The 18,435-nt window shown below is 39.5% G+C and overlaps 1 protein-coding gene across 1 annotated transcript in view; it reads left to right on the top strand.

The window, feature by feature from the left end:
- Window positions 1-677: 677 nt before the first annotated feature.
- Fhl1 (four and a half LIM domains 1) overlaps window positions 678-18,435 on the top strand; it is a 57,914-nt gene continuing 40,156 nt past the window's right edge. The window contains exon 1 of the mRNA XM_077107665.1: window positions 678-774. The gene's annotated coding sequence lies outside the window, so the exon portion shown is untranslated. The remainder of the gene's footprint in view (window positions 775-18,435) is intronic.

Below are 18,435 nucleotides of genomic sequence, written 5' to 3' on the forward strand. Positions count from 1 at the left end.
CCTGGCTCCTTTAATTCCCTCCAGCTAGTTATTACAGGGAGGGGTAGTCGGTGAGTCCTTTAGCCAGGCTCTGAACCGCGGGGCTGCGCAGTAGGGGGCTGAGACCAGTGCACTCCAGACCCGCGCCGCTCTGCAGGAGGTGCGCAGGTTACTGAGGCCCCTGGCGAGGCGAGACGCCACCCTCGCCGATTCTCTTTGTTGCTCCCACCTCCCCGGTCCTGGCCGCGGCTGCCTGCAGTGACTCGTGACTCCCCGCCAGCCTACGAAGGCCTGAGGCGCAAGGGAGGGGGTCCCGGGCGCCCCCAGCCCACCCTCCTCTCCGCCTTTGGCCGCTAGCGGGTCCTGGGGAAGCGCCCGCCACCACCTCCCTGCAGCTTCTTCGCGCGCGCGCTTCGCAGGCAGCCGGGCCTCTCCTGAGCCTGGGACACGAGGCTGCGCCGGGTGCGTGGCGAGCGCCCCCTCCCCGCCCCCGCCTGGCCGGCTCCCGCGCGCGCACCCCGCACCGCAGCCCCCGCGCCGCGGGCAGAGCCCGGGCTGGCGCGCGCCCAGCCCCGCCCCAGCCGGCCGCACCCGCCCCCGCGCGCGCTTCTTCCCCCTCCCTCCCGCCTCCCTGCGCGCGCCCCTCCCCTCCCGCCCCTCCCGCGCCCTACATCCAGCGCCCGGCCGAGGGGGCTCAGTCCGCAGCCGCCGCCGCCGCCGCTGCGCTTCGGCCTCGGTGCAGGCAGCGGCCGCCGCCGCCACCGAGACAGCTGCGCGGGCGAGCATCCCCAGGCAGTAAGCCCGCTTTCTCTCCGCGTGTGCATGCGTGTGTGCCTCCCGCCCGCGTCCCGGGGGAGCGGCTGCCCTCCTGCCCCGCCACCGCCGTCGCCGCTCCAGGCTGGTCCCCGCGGCCCCGGTTGCCTGGACTTCTGGGGCTGGGTACCTGCGGCCTCGGGCCTCGGCGGCCTCCCGCATCTGGGGCACCCCGTGCTGCCGGGTGCGGGATGAGGGACTGGGAGGTCCCCTGGGGTGCGTGCCTCGGCCTCCTTGGGGCTTTCGCCACTGGGAGATGAGGAAGGAGTAGAACGGGGATGGGGGGCGGGAGTAAAATGGGGGCTCTCTCCACGTTTTCCTCTGGGGGGTGGAGATGGGGAGGGAGTGAACGTGGTCCTGGTGTTTCTCACCAAGGTTGGCGGGCAGTGGGAGTTGGGCTAGGTGGGGGCACCTTTTGGTTTTTTCAAAGATAGCTACCGGGTGGTGGGGGGAGGGTGAAGTGGGGGCTCCCTTGGTTTCCCCATCAAGGATGGCGGCTGTTGGGAGGGGTAGGAGGTGGGGGACCTCCCTTGGTTTGTTCCATGGGGATAACGGGTGGGGATGAGAGGGAATGGAAGTGAGGGGGCTAGCTGTGGCTTTCTCGTTGGGGATGCTGGGGGTGGGGTGGAAGGAGTGGGGGTGGGGTGCAGAGAGCGTGGAGGAGTGGGGGAGGGCCCGCTGTGGTTCTGCTCTTCAAGGGGATGGCAGGGGCTGGGGAAATGGGGGTGGGAAGAGTGGGGGATTTCAAATCCAGCGTGGAACCTAGAGAAGCCAAGAGGAAGGTTGTGTCACCGGATTGAGCCTTAGAAGGTGGGTTTGCAAAACCGCAGGGTGTGACCTTTCAGTCTCAAAAAGCTTGAAATCCCTACAAGGTGCCATCTAATCTAGGTTCTGGGGGAAAGGTTTCTGCTTTCGAAGTTTCTCTTTCTCTTCCATTCTTCTGGGCCTCTTAGTCTTCCAGGAGTAGGTAGAGATTTGAAAATCAGCGAGGCTAAGGGAAACGCTGTGTGTGGTTCGTGTTCAGTGCTATATTATTTTCTGCATTTGGGGCCAGGCGAGTTTCTCAGGTTTGTTTTGGTTGCCCTTTACAATAAAAACCCTGTACTAGGGAGACCCCCTTGGGAAAAGGAGAGAACAAGTTCTATTAACGGGATAGCAGGTTTGGTTCTTGAATTTCCTGAAGGGTAAGAGGTACATCGTTGTAGCATTTTTCTTGGCTTTCAGAAGAGGAGAAATAGTAGGATAAACGCATGTCTTTGCTGGAAATCCCCTGTATTATTCACTTAAATTATTCCATCGGGACTATATGAGCCCCCTTTGATTTGAATTTGGAACAGATCCAGTTTTCCTAATTGAAGCCATCATTTTGTAATTGCTTGTAATTCTTCTCTGGGTTATCAAATATATGGCAAGCTTATAGAACACTAGGAATATTTTTCGATATCTTGATTAAGACAGTTTTGGAAATGTGAGCATTTGCAGAATAGCCCAAGTTTGAATTATAGGCCCCTTGGAATTTTTTAGCACCCGAGCTCATCCTCAGGAATAGCATTGGGGTCCTCCTGGTTCCTTATACTGAAGAAGCAAGGGCTTCTGGGATGGTAGCTTTGCCTTTGGAAACCCATGCTTATATTTACTTAAGAAGAATCCATATTAAAAAGACATCGGCCTTTAATGTGGTGGAGCAATAATGCTTTTGCATTTTGGTTACATAAGGTTCCAATCTAGTCTTTACCTTCGGTCTTTAAAATTGCTTATTTAACATTTTTAAGGGCAAATATAATTTTTATGCAACAGGAAATTGATCAGCTACTTAGGTCACGATTTTCCCAAACCACCTCACAGTAAGTACATAGTCTAAGACTACCATATAGATTCTGTAACCATATATGGTGCTTTAAAATTCTAGGTTACCATTCCAATATTTAATTTTTGGAAAAGGAAAATATTTTTTCAAGCAAGTCTAGATCTTTGAGTGAAAAAGAATTTAAATTGGTAAAATTCCTCTTGTACAATATCGGGGCAATAGGTCACTTGAAAAAGATAATTTTCTAAAAACATTAAAGTGGAAATAGAGTTTGGGTTACAAAGATGGGTGAAAATGCATTTATTTATGCTGTTGTATGTACCATTGCTAGTCTGATTTGCATTCTGTACAAACACAATCATCTGAAAAATAACATGGTTTTGCAATACAGGTCCATTTTTTTTGCCTTCTGAGGAATAAAATGCTGAAAGTGTTAAGATATTTTACAAAGACCAACATGTTGGTGGGAAGTGGGCCTTAAGAAGGGGTAAAGGGAATGTCTTTACCTGTTTTCTTGAGAACCTGTTGCTCTCCCCGTGGGATATGAGGGAAAAATACAAAGGAATTTCAGAAATTAGCAAAAGTATGATCAAATGATCTTTCTAAACATTCTCAAAGATTTTGCCAATGTCCGTTGGAAAAGTAATTTGTAAGTCAAGGCTTTGTGTGAGAAAATCCCCCTCACCTCTGAAGTTTGAACAGTTTAAAAATATAGCCATTTATTGAAGGGATGGCAACTAATCTCCTGAGACTGATCCCTGTTTTCCTTCTCTCCACCTCTGGGTTCCCTTCTGCCCCACCCCTCCCTTTTTTCCCCCTGGTGCCAGCAACATTGGCTTTTATAACCTTGTGGGAGTTGAACAAATGTTCCTGCTTGCTTGAACTTTAGGCCTTATCTATTTGGCTGCTTTCCCCAACTTTTGCCTACACTTTTTTTTTTTTTTAATTGAACTGTTCAGTTTGGATTTGGGGTAAAAGGGAGTAGATTGTAATTATTTCCTCTTAAGAGATCTTTCAGCTCCTGTTGCACAAAAGCAAAGAAAGTTGTTTTTTTTTCTGTGTGTGTGTGTGTGTGTGTGTCAACAGAGTACTTAATTAAGTAAGAGTATATGTATGACCATTCGTTTATTCAACAAACATTTACTGAGTTACCTCTGGTGGAGGCTCTTGTACTAGGTGTGGGCATACACAGTGGATAAAAAATGGCTCCTGCCTTTCTGGTGTGTTTATTAAAACGAAAAATGGACAATGAATCTATTGTGAGTAATCGAGAGATGTCTGGGGTCATTTGGACATTAATGTAGTAATTGTATATCATTTAACATGCTTCAAGCACGCAAATAGTGAAGTCATTTCTTTCTAGCGACTTATTCACTGCATAAATTCTGCCTCACCTTCTCAACAAAGACATACTTTTTTTTTGTTTTGGGTAATACAGTTGACCCTTCTGTATCCTTGGATTTAACCAACCAACAATTAAAAATATTTGGGAAAAAGATCACATCTCTATTGAACATTCACAGTTTTTTTCTTGTCATTATTCCCTATACAATATAACAACTATTTACATGAATATATATCATATTAGGCATTTTAAGTAATTGAGATGATTTGATGCACACAGGATGTATACAGGCAGATGTGTATAGGTTATGTGCAAATACTATGTCATTTTACACAAGGGCATCTGGAATCTGGTATACATAGGGTGTTCTGGAACTGATTCCATGTTTATAATGAGGGAAAACTGTAAAATGGTGTATAAGTTATCTTGAATTGTATGCTCTTTTCTTTCTTTTTAAAATATTTAATCAACACATTAATGTACATATTTATGGGGTATAGAGTGGTAATTTGATTTACATACACAATGTGTGTGTAAAGATAAGTTTTATATAAAGCAAATGGACATAACAGATTTTTTTAAAATTCAGCTTTGTGTCACTATATAGAATAAGAGTAGTGAAAAGTGAATAGCCAGCATCCCTTCCTGTGATTTAAAGCATGTTCTGATTTCAGACCGAGCCGCCCCCCACAAATTATTTTTCTGTGGCAAGGTTGAATTATGGATAATAATACATGATGAAGCCCAGAAGAGTAAATAGTACTAAGTAATAGCTCAATTAAACCTTAGATTTTTCTGCAAGGTTACCTCCTGAGATCTTGGAGAATACCCCTGTGTGTGGATCATGTTAGACCAGGGATTTTTTTTTTCCACCGGGGGACTGGGCCACACAGGAATCTTTGGACAGTATCCAGGAGACATTTTTGCCAGATGCAATTACTGGCATCTAGTTGGTAGAGGCCAGGGATGCTGCCTAAACATCCTAGAATGTACAGGGCAGCACCCCACAACAAAGAAGTAATGAAATGTCAATGAAGCCAAGGTTGATGTAATTTCCTCTACAAAATGCAGTAAAACATAACTCCAGGAGAGTAGAGAACAATAACAGTGTGTTCATGTGACTGAGTACTTGGCTGAGCTCACTTGGCTAGTCTTAAAAGTGACTAGTCCTGTACACTGATCTGAAAAATTAGAATAACAACAGCTACCAATTATGGCACTGTGTGCCAGAAGCTTGTATACATTGTCTATTCTCTTCATTTTACAAGTGAAGAACTGGGTTCGGAGAGGTAAAGTTAATTTCCCTAGGTCTCACAGCTCTCAAGTTTGGAAATAGAGATCAAAATTAAGATTACTTAGTCCTCTCAAGTTACGGTTTTGAGCACAATTTCATACTGTTTCCCTTGTGGCATACACCATTCAAAATCTTACTTAAAGTGAAAATTGCTGCATGTCCTATATACCATTGAGCTTTGTTGAGAGTAATTAAAATCATGAATGTTAAATTTGATCAATTTGGAGTAAGTGGCAGGAGAAGGGGTAAAGGGGGATCAACATTAATTGAATGCCTGCTGTAGTTCCAGAAAGTATACTGGTTGAATTTACACCAATTATCTAATTTGATCGTCATAGCAACTCTGCATGGTAGTTATGATGCACATTTTACAGATGAGAGGGAGGAAGATTAGACTGCACAATTTATAAGTGACAGAGTTGGGATTTGAATTGATGTCCCATGACTGAGTCATTGCCTTGCTACTTGCTGTAAAGATTGGTGGTGAGTTGAGGAGCCTGGTGGTGAGAGTGGAGTAAAAGGTAATTTCAGAGATAATATGTAGTCAACAATGGATTTTGCTGTATTCAGATAGAGACTAGAGAGGTAAATTTCTGTACTTTTCTCAACTGATGAGAATTGTATTCACCATGGAATTTTTTTAAGAGATCTTCATTTTCTTTCTTACCTGAAAATTTCAGGCAGTGCTTTGATAGCCTTTAATCTGGAAGTTACCAGTGTTTATATCCTTTCAGCAGCTCACCTTCTGCTTTCCTTAGAACTGTTATATAGAACTCAGTAATGACAGTATTTTGTTTTGAATTCTTTTTACACAATTTAAATGTGCGTATTTGCTATAGTAAAAATTTTAAGAGTCCAATAATAATCACATTTTGTCTGGAAAGCGTGTGTGTGTGTGTGTGTGTGTGTGTGTGTGCGCGCGCGTGCCTGCACATAACACATGCAAAAAATGGACCTCATGTTTCATTTCATTTACTTTAAATAGGAAAGGAATTTTAACCATGATTCTCAAGGGCCAGAATGCTGCAAAGAAAAACTGTTATTTAGATAAAATACATGTTTTGATTTCCACATTGGACTGTGAGCTATAGATTCTGATTATAATAATAATGTCCTGATTCTGACTGTAGCAATCAGCTATTTGGGTAATCAACTGCTGTGTATAGACACACGTGGTGATGCTGCCTGATTTTGTGTCCCCCACCCACTGGATTTACTTTATTTATTTATTTAATTTATTTCTGACACTGGGAATGGAACCCAGGGCCCACTTCTGTACAGTTGAACTTCATCCCCAAGCCTACCCCCCCACTGATTTTCGAGTATGGGATCTGGCAAAACTTGAACACAGTCTTTGGAAAATCTAATTTTTCAACGATAATAGTAGTACTTTTCATTGTAGGTAAATGCAGAAAGTGTAGAAAACCCTAAATAAGAAAAGGAAAATCAGGCATAATCTACACCCTTAGTGACAAATTAGTGACAATATTTTGTATATCTTCAAAATGAAGTCATTTTTTAATGGTGGACTCAATATCATTACAAAGTATCCAATTTATAAATGTATTCTAAGGTTTCTTGAGACTACCAAAAGAGTTTTCAAATCATTGCTGCATATCTAGATAGAATCATGATCATAATGTGAGTGAAATGGAAAAGCTTCCAAGGAGGTAGAGAACCACACTATGGCTTCCTTTTGACATCTATCTAAAGAAGCTTAAGGTTGGCTTCTTCACATTTCTCCTCTTTCAACTTGATTAATAGAAATACAGTGCTAGAAGGGTTGTCCCCATCCTTTCCTTCATTTTACAGAAGAGGAAACAAGAGACTGAATGAGGTCAAGCACCTGAATCAAGGTCATATAATGTGTCATGGTTCCAGATTAAATTTTTTTGCAGTTTGGATTTTTTGGTCTTCTCTATACACAGGTCAGTTTGTGTTTTCCAGTTAAATACTTTTCATAAACAAGAACTTTCTGGTGGTCCACCCCTCAAAAAGAATAAGTTTTGTGGTGGAAGTATATTAACTATATTGAAGGATACCCAAAGCCCCAATACATCTTAATTTTAGAAAATGATCAAAACAATTGTGAGCTGTTCAGTAATTTTTCATATCACTTGCTGAGTTGAAATTGAACATTAGTGTTAGTGAACTTCTTGCCTTCATCTAGCCCTCACTTTAATTTCCCCTGGCTTCTGGGACAAGTACAAAGGCATATCAAGTATGAAAATGAAAGATGACTTTAAGAGTCTTTAGACATGATAACCTGGAAAACCACTATTTGGACTATTGCTCTATAAAATGAGATGTCTGTTGAAATTGTGGGAAAGGGGTTTTAAAGATTGCATTTTTGGAAATCTGGATAGAAAGTTAAATTATAGCAAATGCTGGCAGTACAGTGTCATTAAAACATACACATGTACACATAACACTTATTTTAATCTTACACTCTTTTAATAAAACTTCCTTAGCTTTCCTTCCCTTATGCCTTGTTCCTCTTCATTTCTTTATGTAGCTCTCTGGGTCCTTTTCTTTTGTCTACTTTGCCTTTTTTCTTTCTTACTGCCAGGGTCCCCGAAATGCTAAAGCTATGTGGAATAATGAATAGGATACTCACTGATAAGGGCTTACTATTTGAACAAATGAGAACATTGTTCCTTTGCCTAGGGGGTGTGTTTTGAAAACAATTTTTGTCCCTGTTCATCATTACTGCTTGCTAATAAATATGTACATCACCGGTAAGTAGTCAGCTCTTCTCAGCTTCCTATGGTGTACTCTATTTTCTACTAAAAATGAATCTTCCTCCAGATTTAAACCATTGAGATGTACATGTACCTCATGTTTGAACTACTTTATACATAAAATGCACAGATAAAGATGGATGTGGACAATTTTTTTTCAGTTAAAGCTAGTGAAAGGAAAGAACAATCGAAATAATAATTCTTATCATCACTTTACTGCTTGTCAAATTTATATTTTATTTACCCACATAAAATGTTTCACATATTTCAAGACACAAAGTGTTCCATATACATCCTAACCAGAATATTTGTAATAGCCACAAGGTTTTAAATTTACTTTTCTATATTAAGGATAGCTAGGAATGCAGAGGTTTTATTGGCAGAGTTGTTTTGATAAGGATAGTACGAAACTAAATCTGTCCACTTGATTAGTTAATAAGTATTTTCACTTGCCTTCAATTTTAGAGTGTGGTTAAGGCTACTTGGCTCCTGTCAGATTTAAAATGTCTGATTTATTAGGATAACATTAAGGGTTGGTCTTTCAGTGAACTCTGACAGGCCTAGTTCTATATGCCATTCCTGTTTATGAAGCTGATTGCTAGCATCTGCCTATAAGTATAATCAATCATATGTACTTTCATGTGTCCAGTAGAACTGAAATAATGAGTTCCCCTCAAGGTTTCTCAAAGACTTAAGGATTATACGCACAAAGAGAGGCACACGTGTAAACTATAAAGCCCACAACTTTTTATATTGATAAGTCAATAGTCATGGGTCTAGGTTTTCAAATTAACAAAATGTATGTTTTTTCACACAAATTTCTAAGAAGTACCCCATAAATAGTTGTAGTTTTAAATGCTGAAAATGATAAAATAATCAAAGTCCTCAGTCAGAAGCCAAAAAGACCACCCCTCTTTTTTTTTTTTTTTTTTTTTTTTTTTTGGTACCAGGGATTGAACTCGGGGGCACTCAACTACTGAGCCACATCTCCAGCCCTGTTTTTTGTATTTTATTTAGAGACAGTGTCTCACTGAGTTATTTAGCACCTTGCCATTGCTGAGGCTGGCTTTGAACTCAATGATCCTCCTGTTCTTAGCCTCCAGAGCTGCTGGGATTACAGGCATGTGCCACCGCACCCAGCCAAAAAGGTCCTTTAATAAAGTGTCTTAACAATCCTATACCTCCAGATACTAAGATAATTGCAAGTTATCAAACCCTAGACCAGTTGCCTTCTGGGCCACAAGAAACTCTGTCTCTTTTTAAATTTATATTTGTAGATGGAAACAATACCTTTATTTTATTGATTTATTTTTAAGTGGTGCTAAGGATCGAACCCAATGCCTCTCATGTGCTGGGCAAGTGCTCTACCATTGAGCCACAACCCCAGCCCAGCTCTACCTCTTAAGGAATAAATGGAAAGGAACTTTCCAATGTAGTAAGCACAACTAATCATACTAAAGAAAGAAACCAAGCGGTCAAACTAATATGAAGTGGTAAAAGTTTGTACTTAAAAACAGCTGGCCTTTGTTAGAGCTACTTTAAAAATATTTATTTAGCATCATTTATGTATAAACTGTGTCCATTTAATGCCTTCAATTTGATGAGTTTTGACAGATGTATATATCCACAAAACCAGTGCCATAGTTAGGATATGCAGTTTTTTAGTCTCCCAAAATTTCCCTGTGCCCCCTTTGTAGTATATTTTTCCCTCTTTCCTTGTCCTCAGGATCCCACTGATCTGCTTTTGTGTGAGAGTCACTTTCCGAACTAGCTTTGAAAATTTTGTGAATTCTCCTTTATACAAGGACTGGATTTATGTCTAAAATACTCACACACATATACAAAAATACATACCACTATTTTGTGGTCCTGGGAATTGAACCCAGTGGTACTCTAACACTGAGGTACACACCTCAGCCCTTTTAAAAAATTTATTTTGAGACAGTCTCACTAAGTTGCTGAGGTTATCCTTGAATTTGCAATCCTCTTGCCTCAGTCTCCCAAGTTGCTGGGATTACAGTTGTATACCATCATGCATGGCTTTCAGAACGCAATATTATTCTCTATGTTTAAAATAAAATAATATTACAAAAGATTTTTAGGTGTTGATTTTCTAGAATCTTTTCCTAATTGCTTTCAAGTAAACTGCTTAGCAGATTGTCTCATTACATACTTGGATTGAAGGAAAATTACAGCTAAGAAAGAAACAATTCTGATAAACAGGAGAGCAGTATATGTAATTCTCAAGTTCCGTGAGATGTCAAATCTTTTTAAAAGCAGGAAAAAATAAAATTCTCTCAATTTTGCTTTATGCTTGCTTTTAAGATAAGTCATACATTACTAAATAAAGGGTCTGTTTTCTTAGAAACATGTTGTTAGGCGATTTCAACATTGTACATACACAAGAGCATATGATACAACCCTAGATGATACAGCTTACTACATGGCTATATGGTGAAGCCTATTGATTACTAGGCTATATGGTAAAGTCTGTTGTTCCTAGGCTACAAACCCACACAGCATTTTACTTACTTAATACTATAGGCAATCATATCCCAATGGGAAGTATTTGTGAATTTAAACATAGAAAACAAAATGCTAGGTAATAGGAATTTTTCAGCTCTATTATAATTTATGGGACCACTATCATATATGCTGCAGTCCATCACTGATTGAAATGTTATGCGGTACATGGCAGTGTATCTGTACCTCCACCTACACACACACACACACACACACACACACACACAGCTTGTCCTTTTCCCTCTCACCCCTCAAAAAATTAAAAGGCTAAAACTTGACTGTTTCATTGCTATTGCTCTGGCCTCTATCTAGTTTCATTCTGCCATTCCTGATAGCTACTGTTTCTGTTTGTTCTTTCTTCCTTCCCTAACTTTTGTCCTCTGTATTTCCTGTCTCCTGATGCTACTTTTCTCAGACTGCTCTGCTTTTTTTAAATTACAAATCCATTTTTTATCAGCGTTTCCAGACTGGGCAGCAAACTGATTCTAACATGTCAGATAGCATCTTGGTGTCTGTATTTCTTACTTTTCATTTTGTGATCCAATCAAATTTTCAGATACCTTTTAAGTTTGGAGACATACTAGAAGTTGGAGAATTGTGAAAAGCCAGATTTTGAATAATCAAAGTAGAATGTTTTTCATGTCTATGTTATCATGGTTCTCTGACACCATAGATTGCTAAAAATAAATGAATGGTTACATGATAACTTCCTTTGACAAAGCGAAAGCAATTAAAATGGTCTCAAGGCATGGGGATTTATTGTTCCCCAGAATGTCCTGTACAGGTATTTAAAACCCCTTTAACATTTGTCAAAACCCAGAAAATGTTTGACACAAAAATTGAACCCTAATGCAAACTATGGACTTCAGTGTGTAATAACATTAATATTGCCCATCATTTGTGGCAAATGTACTGCACCAATCCAAGATGTTAATAATAGGAGAAACTGAGAGGGGAGTGTTGAGGAGATTTATGGAAACTGTGAGTACCTTGTATTCAGTTTTTCTGTAACACAAAAGCTTCTCAAAAAGTAAAGTATGTTAACAAAACAAATATCCCTCCATTTGTTTGGGTTTCAGGAATACAAAGAACATGTAAGGCATCTTTCTTATTGCCTTGTAAAGTCTGGTGTTTGTTTTTCAGTATAAGTGACTTAACTTATGATATAGGCTCCTGGAAGGGGAAGGTATGAGATCCCACAAGAGCTAGCCAGTATTGTCAGATATTGCCTAGTGGTACAGTACTCAGTGGATGTATCACTGTGGTGAACACTGGTTTGGGACTTTCTTTGTCTGCCACCCACTGGGACATTATGCCATCTTTGCAATGAAGTGGAATCCCACAGTTGATCGGTCACTTTCCTGCCCTTCAAGCCAGTGAGCCTTTTTTTGACCCTAGCATTTGTGGTATCACTAGCAGCAGTATCCAGTATCTCTGAACTAATATCCAGGTCAGTTTGATTGCTTTGGGCCCAAAGCTGTTGTGTGACGTGTGACACAAGTACCTCTATGCAGTTAGTATCGCCAGCTCTACTGTAAATGTGTGTGACAAGATTAAGATTTTATAGGTGCTAATGTAAATGGTTTTTATATATTGAACTGGGTAACTCTGAGGAGCAACCACAAGTATGTATTGCTTTTCTGAGTTGGCTATAAAAACAACATTCTAGGGCTGGGGTTGTGGCTCAGCAGTAGAGAGCTAGCCTACCATGTGTGAGGCCCTGGGTTCAATCCTCAGCACCACATAAAAATAAATAAATAAAATAAAGGTACTGTGTCCAACTACAACTAAAAAAATATTGTAAAAACCCCAGCATTCTGTGGTAGATGGTAGTAAGGACGGTGACTGGGTCTATGAGGGCCATTGAAACTGAGAAAGGAAACAAGCAGATGTTGTGGTGATGTTAAAATCCCTGGAAGAGGGAGAGAAAAAAAATGACAAGTTGTCATCACAAGACAAAGGGGTAGCCAAGAAAGTAATGAGCATTTAAAGTAGGTATCCATGAAATGTACCCCATCAGGTATGTGGTAAGACCCAGGGGAGAAAACTTCTTAGTTCATATATTTGTCTGAAAATATACTAATAAATGGAGGAGTTGGTTTTAGAGTACACTTCTGTTTAAATTATTAAATTTTATTTTGTACCTTGGAAGTAATTCTTTATATATGGATCATATGTATGTATGTATATTATATATGCATAATATATGTATTAGGTGTATATATAATATATAAAATCTTGTTATATCTGTTATTAGACAAAGTTTTATTTATTTTTTTCTTAATTTCACTGCTTGCCTGGTTACTATATGTGGCACTACCTGTGTTAGAAGCAACAGATTTTAATAGGGAGAAGGACAAAGCGGTGACCAAAATAGCCTCTGCCTTGAGTCACAGTCTATGATGGAGACTGGGGGTTCCAGTTCAGGAGCCAAGAGCAAGTCACTTTATGGCAGTGGTGAGACAAATGGTGGCGAAACCACTACATTCCTTTTACTCACCTTCACAGCTGATACCAAGTTCTGTTGCTGACTTGTCTTGACAGCAGTTCCTGCGAATTGGAATTATGGCAAAACTAATGATCTGGCCAACTCAGAATGCATTTGTTTCACAGGTAGAGATAGGCTAAGTTACACATGAGGCACAGCAGAGTCATATTCCCTGGCTGCTGGAAGTATAGTTATCTCTCAGCAACTCTGGAAGATTAGTTCCAAGACCCCCCTTCCCTTCTTTGGATACCAGAATTTCCAGATGCTTAAGTCCCTTATATAAAATGGTTCAGTGTTTGCATAGAACCTACACATTTCCTTCTGTATATTTTACATCATCCCTAGATAATTTCAAGTAGCTAATACAGTGTAAATGCTATGTAAACAGTTGTTATACTGTTCAGGGAATAATGATAAGAAAAGTCTACATGTTCAGTGCAGATGCAATCTTTTTGAATATTTTCCATCTACAGTTGGTTGAATCGGTAAACATAGAACCTATGGATATAAAAGGCTGACTGTACTTGGAAGGACTGGGGAGGCATAGTGATGATGGTTTTGGGGGCGGGTATATGACAGCAGCATCTTACCCCCTTGATACTCACCAACCTGCTTCTTGCTTACATTTTGGCACTTTTTAAAGTTGTAGATGGACACAATGCTGTTGTTTTGCTTGTTTATGTTTATTATATGGTGCTGAGGATCAAACCCAGTGTTTCACACTAGGCAAGCACTCTATTACTGAGCCACAACCCCAACCCCATTTTGTCATTTTTAATTTTCCCTTTCCTCTACTTTTTTAACATTATTCCAGTTATATTTTTAATTATCTGTTAAGGAATAAGGATGGCCTCAGCTTGGAAAAACATTGACCAAAGTATTCAAACTACCAGAGCTTCACACTGTACTTCATAATTTTCTAACATTCAAATTTTTACTACTGTGGTTTGTTAGGTATAAAATGGTCTGTAGGTACTTTTTGAAGGTTATCTGACATATATAACATGAAAGTTGAATTGTGTCACCATATAAACTTGGTTATCATTCCTGCTACTTTTAAAACCCCCATAATTTTTCTTGATGTGTTTATCATTGTCTGTATAGCAGATAATGGCAGCATGCACGCTGATGTGAAGGATTTATTCTATGGCCATTTGATTGAAGCAGAGCTGCCCATTTGGCATGGCATAATGGAATGGTTCACAGAGTGCCAGACTCAGCTTTGACAAGTATAGGGCTAAGTACTTCATAAAATCTAATCAACAAATGTTTATGAAGTACTCACCCTAATGTTCAAGGCTCGTTGTTGGGTGGGCTAGATGCTGTGGGGAATATTAAAACATTGTGATCACTTCAAGCAAGGAATGCTCACCCTGAGAAGCTGTTAGAAAAGCATTAAAGATGTAGTAGAGGGAATATTGAACCGGGTGGGGTGATGGTAGTGAGGAGAATTGGCAATTTTGAATCCTAGCCAGAGTCCTGCCACAAACCATCTGATCCTCTGGGCAAATCAATTCTCTACTCAGGGTTTCAGTTTATAAAAAAGGAATTGGACTAGATCATCTCTAAGATACCCTGTAGCTTGGTTCATAAAAAATGTGGAAGAGGTTCTATTAGGTGGCCCATTCTCTTTTGCCAAATGGATTGTATGGGTTGAGCATCCCTACATGCTTGGATTTTGGAGTGTTTTAGATTTCAGATTAAGGACTTTCAAATGGTAAAGTGTATGCAAATATTCTAAAATCTGAAAAAAAATTAAATCTGAGATATTTCTGGCCCTAAGATTTCACATAAGGGATACTCAAACTGTATATGTAATAGTTACTATTATATGTATATGGTACATATGTTTATACTGTATAATTATACAACTGATGAGTATAGATCAGTTTTTTTTTCAAAATGGGGTTCTTGGACCAGCTTCATGAACATCACCTGGGAGCTTATTAGAAATGCAAATTCATGAGCCCCACTCCAAACCTTTTGAAGCAGAAATGTTGAGGATGGGACCCAGCCATGTGTATTTTTACAAGATCCCCCCCTCCTTCAGGAAACTCTGATGCCTATTATAGTTTTGCAACTATAAACTATAGGAATTTGGGTCAGTGGTTCTTCACCTGGGCTGCACATCAGATTCATCTGGGGAAACTTTATTGGGGGGAAGGCACTATCTCAGTCTGTTTATGCTCCTATAACAAAATGTCTGAGAATGGGTAATTTATATAAGACATAAATTTATTTCTCAGTTCTGGAGGCTGGGAAGTCTTAAGATCAACCAGCAGGTTTGGTTGTCTGGTGAGGGCTGCTTTCCACTTCTAAGGTGGTGCCTTGATTCTGCATCCTCTCAGTCTAGCTCTTTTATAAGGGTACCTATTCCCACTCACAAGGGCTTCATCCTCTATGCCTTAAATGGACTACACCTAGACAGTAGAAAATAGTTTGTAGGGAAGAAAAAAGTATGAAAGTTCTTTTGTAGAAAAAATGGGCAGGGTTTGGTGAGGGTTGTGGGGATGATGGGTCTGTCTTTGGTTCAGGAGTTCATCTCAGACTTCAGGGAGGGCTACTATTCTCTGGATGCATCTGTCAGAATTGTCATTTATGGATCTCTACAATCCTTTGTCCTTTATTGTTTTGATATAGTTCTAATTTGTGGGTGGGGGTCCACAATGAGTTATATAAAAATAGAGAATTGCAGTCACCTAAAAAGCTACCCATGGTCATGTCAGGAGGAAAAATGCTGTTTTTCTTAAGGAAAGAATGTTTGGAGTTGTGGGAAAGTTGTAAACTTGGCAGTGATTAATTCAAGCCTCTCAGTCAATTAAGTGAATTTTTATTTTATCATTTGTTTTATTTGGGAGCTGCTGCAATAGTCATTGAAAGAACATCAATCTCCTTATTTTTAAAACAAAGTAAAAACATCATTGAACATTAGGGCAAAGGACAAGAATTTCAGTTTTACCTTTTGACTTTAGCAAATATTTGTCGCTCCATTTTTCTTGCTGGATTTCACCATTTGACTTGGGTTCTTGCTTTGTTCCCATTTGTTCCTAATGCCTGATAATTTTAGTTTTTTTTCTATTTTATTTTTGATTGATTTTTTTTATTCATAAGTATTCTTACTGTTTTATTATGCCAGGCAAAAATAAGCAAATATATTTCCCTGAACAAAAATTTCTCTAAGTTTTATTTGGAAATGGCCCAGGAAAAGGGTCCCTTAGTATTTGGGGAATGGTGGAGGCACTGCTCACCCTTCCACCTTTTGTTAGTTTATAGATCATGCCACATCCAGAAGGAAAGTCTAGTTTGAAAATCTACAAAAGCAGATTCAGTATTTTAAAAGATAACAGTGCAAAGTGAAAAATGGCAAATCTGTGCACATTTTAGTTTTCTTAAGGAACTGCCAAAATCCATGGAAAAAATATTGGACTAATCACCAGTTTAAATGTGTAGTGTATCTAGTATATACCTTTTAAAAATATAACCGGTCTTTTCCCAAACCAGATAAGGATAAAACCTGTCTCCAAATTGTGAAGAATATTGTGAGTATGTCATATAAAATAAGTGTAGGAGCTTGTGTGAAATAAATTATCTTAGTATAAAAACACAAAATTGTACTTTATTTTATTTCTGTTAGTGGTAATATCCTTTTGGTTTTTGTTTACTTACTAAGTCAATATGTTATTAAAAATTTGGTTGTGTTGCTGATCTTGATTGTTTTGGAATTATTAAAAATGGGGCATCTTGGGCTGGGGTGTGGCTCAATGGTAGAGTGCTTGCATAGCTTGTGTGAGGCACTGGGTTTAATCCTCAGCACCACATAAAAATGAATAAATAAAGGTATTTTATCTATCTACAACTAAAAAAAAATTAAGTGGGGCATCTTTCACCTCAGTCATTTATTTTGAATACATTATTTAGCTAAGTGAGAACCATTTTGTCAGTTCTTCTGCTAAAGGAATTGTGACCATCTCAGGTGTATTTATTATTGCATTTTATATTAACATTGAAAATGTCATTTTAATGGTGCATTCGCCAGTGTTTCTGATTCCCATAGTAGATCAAATAAGGTAAATGAATAAAAGTGGGGTAAATGAGAAGTCTGAACCGCCTGTTACCATCACAAGTGTACCTAATTAAGAAGATCTTTGGGGTTCACCGATTCTTTGATTTCTTAGGTGGGAGAGAATATTCTGAAGGACCTGATTAAGGAATGGTTGCCATGGCAATCACATTCAAAGAATCTAGAGGAGTCAATGAATCTGTGGGGATCATCCATTTTGATTGATTCAACTGGTCTTTAAAGTTCACTCAAATAGCTGTTGTTTTGATTTTATTTTTCCATATAATTCACCCAATTAATTGGAGATTGGGGATCATTTAAGCTTGTATGGTTACTAAAAGTAGCTACAGACTTATGCTGGAATAATATAAATTCTCTAATTTCACTTATTAGTTTTGTCAGGGTGGGATAAGATTAACATGATTTATTTTAAAGCATGACTGACCCTAAAGTGTTTGGGTTTTATTTTGGATTACTTTGCTGTCATCACATTTTGCCCAGTGTGTTTGACTGCTTTTCTGTTTTTATTCTCTGACTTGTGCAGTATTAACAACACAATTTGTATTATGTCTGGTCAGAACCAAAGTTGTATACTACAAATTAAGAAGTATGCACAAATATACCTACCATGAGTGTCTTCAACGTCACAACCCTAACTAATATTAATATAGACAGTAAAATGATACAGAGACAAAAATGCATTCAGATCTAACTGTAGGTTTTTGTCCTTTGGACTGGTTCTTGATGGAAAACCATAAACTGGAATGGAAGGCTGCCCTAGCAGGGGTCTAAGTTGGACCTCAGTTTGAGAGCCTTGCCTCCTCAGCCTTTGGATCTTTTCCTCTTCTGCCCTCTGGAGGGTGTCAGGGAACAGGAGATGCAAGGAACTCCTTTGAAAGGGATAGCAGAGTCCTGGTCTGGTTATTAGAAGACAGCTTCCCTGCCCCTTCTCCACTTGTAATCCCCAACTTCAAACCAGAACTTGTAGAATTGGGGAGTGGACAGTGAAAGCAGGGAAGGCATCAGCATGGCTGAGATGTTAGGAAGGAAGTTGTGCTGGTTCTTTAAGCAGAGAACCAGATTCCTTCAAGTAGAACCCAGTACAAATTGTATCCACCCCCAGGAAAAATCAATTCCACAAGAATAAGTTGAAATACGATACTAAGGCTAGAATGTGAGGGATTCAGTTTTGTTTTGTAGTTTAAGTTGGGTGCCAAGTGTTTGTGGAAGCACATGAAATTATTATCTGTTTGATAACATTTTGATACTTTGCCTGCTATACTAGTAGTAATAATTATATATCTAATACTCAGTGAATATCAATAATTATATATCTAATATTCAGTGAGAACCTGTTTTGTGGCAGGCACTGCCAAGGGCATAGA

Source organism: Callospermophilus lateralis, chromosome X, assembly GCF_048772815.1.
Source record: "Callospermophilus lateralis isolate mCalLat2 chromosome X, mCalLat2.hap1, whole genome shotgun sequence".
Classification (NCBI taxonomy): Eukaryota; Metazoa; Chordata; class Mammalia; order Rodentia; family Sciuridae; genus Callospermophilus; species Callospermophilus lateralis.